At 35.5% G+C, this 7,802-nt stretch overlaps 1 protein-coding gene across 4 annotated transcripts in view; it reads left to right on the plus strand.

Moving 5' to 3' along the window:
• Positions 1-7,802, plus strand: part of SBF2 (SET binding factor 2) — a 382,691-nt gene that overhangs the window by 6,312 nt on the left and 368,577 nt on the right. The window lies entirely within an intron of this gene.

A 7,802-nucleotide genomic window follows, 5' to 3' on the forward strand; every position in this document is an offset into this window, starting at 1 on the left:
TAATTCCTTTATATGCTTTTACTTTTTTCTTTTTGTTTACTTTTGCTGTTCATTAATACATTTAGAATTTAATGCACTTATCTAGATAATATTTAACCTGGAGTCAAGTATCAATCATTTGAGGTTCTTACATTTTTTCATACCAACCTGCTTAAATATATTGGAGAAAGCGTTTGAAATATTTCTTATGTATTTCATCAGTTTTCTTTAAGCAGTGCAATTGAGATAAGCTAAAAGGTAAATTTATGCACAATACCTAGAGTATCATAGTTAGAGGTATTTAAAAAATTGATAATTATTTATTATTGAGCCATTGTAATTCATAGTCAGCCTGGATGCTCTCCCCTCCCCTATTCTATATTGAAGTATTTGGGAATTCTTGGTTGCTGTTTGTTGCCAATTGTCAATCACCGTTTGGAGTTTAGTGATTTGATAAGTATTTATTGCTTTCCAGGCATTGTGCTAATTGTTAGAACAAAAATAAATGAGTAAGTAGTAAGATTCTATCTATAACTTAGTCATTAATGGAGACAATCTTGAAATAAGTAGTGATAAATGAAGAAAGTGGATCCACTTTACTGAGGGAAACAGAAGGCTTCCTATGAGAGGTGGTGTTTAAACCAAGTTATGCAGGATGAATAACCACTTGCTAGGTAGAAGAAAGGGTAAAGTAGATTATAAACAGAGAGAAAAACATGTAAGTGTATGAATGTCTTGTTCCAGGAATGGGGAGAAGTATAGTGTAGATAGAAACTGAGGTAAGCTTTGATGCTGGAGTGGGTTGGGGTCAGACTGTGAAAAGCTCCATGTATTAGGCTATGGAATTTAGCTTTGACTCTGTAGGCAGTGGGGGCTATTGAAAAATAGGGGTTCTTAAAAAAAAAAGAAACACATAGAAATGTGACTCAAATGGCAGTGGACAAAAGGGAGAAAAACCAGTGTGAAAAAACTCAGCTTTTACAGTGGGACTAGAAAGGAAAGTATGGATTCTAGAGAAATTTAAAAGCTCAAATTAGCAATATTTAGTAATGAATGGATGTGAAGGGTAAAGGAGGAAGAGTAGTTGATGGTAAAAGTTTCTAGCCTGGGTAATTGGGTGATGATGCTATTAATCCAAACAGGGAATTCAGGAGAAAAAAAAATGAATTTGGATGAGGAAAGAAATGCTGAGCTTAGTTTTGGGTATGTTGAACTAAATGTGCTTGTTTATAATCAAGGTAGAACTGTCATTTAGGTGTTTAGATGTGTGGGTCAGGTGGTTAGGAGACAAGTGAAGATTAGAGGTTTAGTTTGGGAATTACTGGTAGCCAGCTGATTGCCAGAAATAAAGAAAAAAATATGAGACTGTTCAGGAAATGTGTATAGAGAGAAAAAAGGAGTGGCCTAAGAATTGAACCCGGAGAAAATTAAATATTTAAGAGGTAAATAGAGCAGTAGCAGCCAGGAAACTGAACAGGAGTGGTCAGGGGTATTGCAAGAGAACCAAGATAGAGTGGTATCTTGGAAACCTTGAGTGTAGAGAATTTTGAGGAGGAGGAAATGATGAATAAATGTGAAATGCTCTGAAGATGTCTTGTATAATGAGGACTAAACATAGTGTCTTAGTCTATTTGGGTTGCTGTAACAAATTACGCTAGACTGAGTGGCTTAAACAACAAACATTTCTCAGAGTTCTGGAGGCTGGAAAATCCAAGATAAGGCACAGGCAGCTTCACGGTCTCGTGAGGGTTTACTTCCTGGCCCATAGATGGCTGTCTTCTCACCGTGTCCTCACTTGGTGGAAGGGGCAAGGGAGCTCTCTGGGGTCTCTTTGATAAGGACACTAGTCCCATTAATGAGAACTCTGCCCTCATGATGTAGTCACCTCCAAATACCATTGCTTTGGCCCCACCTCCAAATGCTATCACATAGGGTTTAGGTTTCAACAGATGCATTCTGTGGTGGAGGAGGGAGACACACATTCTACGTCTATGACAAATAGACTCATAGACTTAATAATTAGGATAATGACTTTAGAACATTACAGTAGAGTTGAGGGGGGCAAAGCCAGTTTGATAAATGCACATCCCAAGTCATATGCCGTATAAATCTCATATAGTCCAATTTATTTCCTTCCTTTTTAGAAGCTCCCTATGACCTGCAACCCATAGCTTGAGGAAAAGGTCAGAGGTGACTTCAGAATCCCAAGCTTGAATGTCTGGGATACTTGTGATACTGTGACTTTTAAATAAGAAGATTGCAAATATTTTTCTTTTAAAATTAGTTATTTGTCTTTGTTGGCTTGGAAGATAATAGGTATTATTATATAGCCATCCAAGTGGAGACTTCAAAAGGTAAGATAGGTAGGGGTTGGACACAGAGACTTGAGAATCCTTAGAGTAGACAGAGGTATGACACGGTATGAGTACCTTTAGAAAGTCAGTGTAGAGACAGAAGAATAGAGGACCAAGGACTGATCATTGGGGAACATTATTGCTAAGAGGATGGAAAATAAAAAGAACCAAAGAAGAAGGAGTTGGAGAATTTGAGAGAGACATTTGATTTTCCCCAATAGCAATTCGCCTCGATGTTGATAGAACCCCTGATTTTTGGCTAGTTATCTAGTCATGCAGGAGAGACTACTTTCAAGTTACTAACATATAAATGTGAATAAGTTCTGAGCAGTTTTATGTAAGTGGAAATGAGTGTAGTATCCCAAAAAGTGTTCTAAAAGAGGGTATGTTTTCTTCTTTTCTGAGACTGACATGCTTATATGGACTGGAGCTCCAGCAGCCATCTTGGATGGTGTAGGTAAGAGCCTACACCTGGGGATCTGAGGAAAAAGCTAGAAAGAACCTGGGTCTCTAATGACATAGTGGGATTGTCATAGCTGCCTCTGGAATTTTTAATTTTTTACATGAAAGATTATGATCTTGTATGTTTAAACCACTATAAATTTGAATTTTTTGTTGAACATAGCTAATCTTAATCCAAGTACACAGTGGTGGAGGGGATAGGAATCCAGAGTCATAGAAAGTGAAGGAATAATTCTCAGTGTCAGGTGTGGCAGATAGAGATCAGTGAGATGTGGAGTGTATGAAGATCTTTGTGTTTCATAAAATTTTAGAGTTGAAAGTTAACTACAGATTATCTAATTGAATCCAGTTTATATGTAAGGAACCAATGTGCCCATGCGCCCCCATCCCTTCCCTGCGTATTGTTAACCTGTGAATGATTACACAGCTGTTGAGTGGCAAATCCTGGACTAGAAGTTTCCTGATGCCTATACTCCAGTACACCATTCTGTCTTCTGAGAATTTATATCAAGAATAGTCTTACCCCAGGATTGTTTCTGCTGGGGTAGGACTTCAACACAACGTAACAATGTTGTGTTGTAAAACAAATTGCAGAATTTTAAATAGGAGAAAGGATAGGAAGTGAAGGAAGCAGGTTAAGACTGTATGTGAGTCATCTGATTTTTGAGAGGTACGAATATCTGGTTGGAAAAGTTTGAATGCTTTTTCTTCAGGATAAAAAGACTTTGGTTTTTTATATCCCAGAGTTGTCTAGCTGATTAGTGCTTAATAAGACATGTTTGAATTAAATTGCAAGAAATCGTGTGGTCCAGTGAGAGTTTAAAAATGTATAGGACAGATTTGTGCATATATGAAGGCAGAAAGAAGAGTGGAAATCAGTGGAATGAACGCAATTGATGCTGGAGAGGGTGACGATAGGTATGGGAAGAAAGTTCCTGACGACTTGGAGTTTCAAGCACATGTATACAAGATACAAATACTATCAGTGAGCTCTGAATACTCCCCTTTAAAGGGTGTGTAGTTTGAAAAATAATTTGCCATTTCATTAGTCTTGGAAATATTCTGTAATGGTGTACATCAAAACCTGTCACTATCAGCTTTGTGGGAGGTGACAAATCACATAGCATATTATAGAACCAGAAATCTACAGATAAAATTAGCATTAATGCACAGGATACTATTGGGAAAAGAGTGGTGAAGCATGCTAAGAGAGAGGTTTCAGGGTAAGCTTTAAAATTTTAAATACAAGTATATCTATATAATGAATTCCTAAGAAACCTAACAAACCTCTCAAAATAAATTTGTTTCCCAGTTGTAGGTTGATTTATATATTATAGATTATTGTACTCATCATGATGATGAGCTTCATTAAAAACCATTATAAAAGTGAAGCCATTGACTAAATCATTGTATTGGTTGACTAGTATTTCTTAATTATAATAATTTACTTTTGTCAAAACTGAGATCATTAAATATCACAAGATTTAATGTCTTGTTTTTAATTATTGATGAATGTGAGTAATGATTTGTTATGAAATTATGAAGTAAATGCTTTTATTTAAAGTTTTCATTTCTATAATCTACATTGTGAAGGAAAATATAACATAATTTCATAATTATTTTACTTCCCCTTATACATACTTATCAATGTCTTCCTTGTAGAATTTTTCAGAAAAATTTTTTAGTTATAATAAAGTTTTCCACTGTTTACTGAACAAAATCAATGAAAAAATAATTTTGCCTATGGAAGTATTTCATACAACTGCTACTTAAATATAAATGTACCTCAAACAGGCTACATTTTAAAAATTGTATGTATAGTTCTACAGATGCTAATTATTCTGGAGTATAGAATGAAAAGATTAAGAAAAGAAAAAATGCTTGTGTTTTAAGGGAGCATTAATGCTATTACAGGGAAGTACCAGAGAAATAATCCTCACTCTAAAATGTCTCAAAAATAGTACGATATATTGTGTAATAGCTGCTGGTTAGCTCTCCAACACTGTATAGTGTCCTAGGGCTGCCGTAACAAGTTATCACAAACTTGGTGTCTTAAAACAACAGACATTTATTCTCTCATAATTCTGAAAGCTAGAAGTCTGAAATCAAGGTGCTGGAAGGATAGTGCTCCCATGAAGACTAGAGAAGAATCCTTTCCTGCTTCTTCTAGCTTCTATTGGTCCTAGGCTTTATTTGTGGCAGCATGACTCTTAATTTCTGCCTCGTCTTCACATGCCCTTTTTTTCAGTGTCTCTGTGTCCAAATCTTTTCCTTTTTCTTATGAAGACACTAATCATTGGATTTAGGGCCCACCCAAAATCCAGGATGATTTCATCTCGAGATCCTTAGCTAATTATATCTGCAAAGGCTATTTCCAAATAAGGTCACACTCTGGGGTTCTCATGGATGTGAATTTTATGGAATACTATTCAGCAAACAGTGGTTCATGCATTTTTTATAATGCTAGTTCATAAATATTAGGAAATTTATCTGGACAGAATAGTGTTAAATATGAGACTTATTTTTTGAGAAATAATTTTGTAATAGAGTATACATTCAGCATCTAAATATATTTTAAGAAAATCATGCCCTCACCATTACAAGTTAAACCAAATTCTAATGACCAAGGGCTCATGAGGACCAGCATCCAACTGTGTGCCTGGAACCTTCTAAGTGTATGGCAGGAGCAGGGGAAGAGAGAGATGGGCTTGATACATCTGGGGCCTTAGCTACATTTGTGGTCTCCTTGGTAACATGCACTATCCAATGGAGTTATAAACAGAAGTATATGATTGTGTCTCCCACTTGAAAGAAAAACCTACCAAAAACAAAAAAATCCCCAACATTTGCTTTAAATACTTGAGTGAATAATATGCTACATAAAATTCAGAATTTCTTGGAAGATACATATTATATATATATTATATATTTTGCACATAGCTTTTGGAAAGGTTTAGATTTATATATGTTCTTTGTTCTAACTTTTACTAGTGCCATCTGTTCTCTCCACATTATTGTGTTGGTAAAGCTAATAGATACTTTTTTGAATGTGTCACACAGCTTACATTTATTTTTTTAGGCATTTGTTTCACAGGCGGAAACTATTTCATTTTATCCATTAAAAAAAATTAGTGTTTCCACGTACATTATCTCAGTGACTTCATAGTAACACAGGGAGTTACCCTGTGGGGTCAATCAAAGTTAAATAGCCTACTTTCATACAGATCATAAGTGGAATTAAACGGGATTAAATGGAACTTGAATTCAGTTTTCTGACTTTAAATGAAAACATTTCTTTATAAATACATTTCAAGGACTGGAGGATAAAGAGTGAGGGAGAGGAGTAGGGAAGGGATTTTTAGGTGAGGGAACAGTAGTAGTGGCAAAGGCATCGAAGTGGTAAACAATGAGTAGATCTTCAATTTGGCTGAAATACTGGGACCAGAAGATGAGAGCTGATAAGTAATACATGAAGATTATATGAGAGTAGCCAAGACGGGTTTTTTTTGTTTGTTTTTTTCCCCAGCTATTTTGAGGCTTGTCACCTTTCATCGCATTGTTTTCTTGTCTTTCTGCCCTTAATTTCTGGAGTTGAAATTCTTGATACTTTGGAAAACAAAATTTAAAAACCTGTTACACAAGAAGGTTCCGAAATATTTCCGTAGAATTTTGGCACTCAGGAAGATAAACTTGCTTTTGAAAATATTTTTCTATTACAAGGTGTGGTTGCTATTTTTTGGTATAACAAGTGAGTCTGGAATTATGGTGAGAAACATTTTTTCCTTATCAGCAGAATCTTTTGTAGAAAGTTAAGTGTTAATTTGGTTCTAGGTACTTGTGCAGAAACTTTCTAGTTCTCTTAATAAAGTGAAAACCCGTTTTTATTGTTGGCAAGGATATTGTCTTCCAAGGTTGGCAGTGGAAAGAAGGCCACCACATGGGAAGGATTGGCTTGACCTCACAGCTCCAATTTTTCCATTTCTCTAGTGTTCGCATGGAATGCCACTTTTTTCTTAACATTCTGGCCTGAATAACTCTCTCCCTATCCAATCATTTCCCCTTTATTTCCTGAGACACAGCTGAAACAAGGCTGGATATTGAAAAAAGACCAAACAAAGGTAATGAAGCCAGAGAGTAACTTTTAAGTTAGTTGTCTGGTTTACAAGGTGTAGTTTACTCCTTTTTGGCCTGTGGTCTTCTAAAGGGAATATTGTCCTACCTAGTTTCTGGCCTGTCATCATGTGATGGAGGTCTTCTTTTTTTTAACATGTCTCCTTAATTCTGGGCCCTAGATGGGGGCCAAACAGTCCATTCCTGTCAGGTTTATCTACAATCTACTTTCTTCCTTCTAGTTTTCTGTCCCAAGGATCTGTCTCTTCTGGATGATTATACCAGGGCTGTGCTTCAGGAGATAATCCATTCCTTACCCATTGATCCATAGCACCCACTGGTCTACTGTATTAGAATTCAGCACAAGAAAAGGAGATGTACACATACAGAAGTGTGGGAAGAGGACATCCTGTGTTCCACCCACCAGCCCAGCATTGACAAAACTTTGATGTTACCTAGAAATAAGATCATAACATTCATGTACAAATCAAAGCACAGCTAAACAAGCATTATATTTTGTTATTTTTAGAAGAAAAATAAGTTCTGTAGAACTATGTGTTCATATTTATTTTTAATTGATGCTTTGTAATCTTTCCTATTTGATTTTAATCTGAACAAATATTGATACCATTTTTATTATTCAGTAAGCATGTTAGTTGAAGCAGTTTTTACAAACAATAGTTTAAGTCCAAAAATATCTAAATTCTGGACTGACTTAATTTGTACAGTTAAATTGAAGTAATGATTTCTGAAAGCTGTCCTCTTGCTTTCTTTTTGTTCTCTTGTATAATGGAAGTGTCTTTTTTCTATTAATAATTAAACAGAATCATTAATTACTAAAGCATCTAATTAAAGCAAAACAAAACAGCAGCATAACTGATCTTTTCTGCTATGTAT

Source organism: Camelus ferus, chromosome 10 (genome assembly GCF_009834535.1).
Source record: "Camelus ferus isolate YT-003-E chromosome 10, BCGSAC_Cfer_1.0, whole genome shotgun sequence".
Classification (NCBI taxonomy): domain Eukaryota; kingdom Metazoa; phylum Chordata; class Mammalia; order Artiodactyla; family Camelidae; genus Camelus; species Camelus ferus.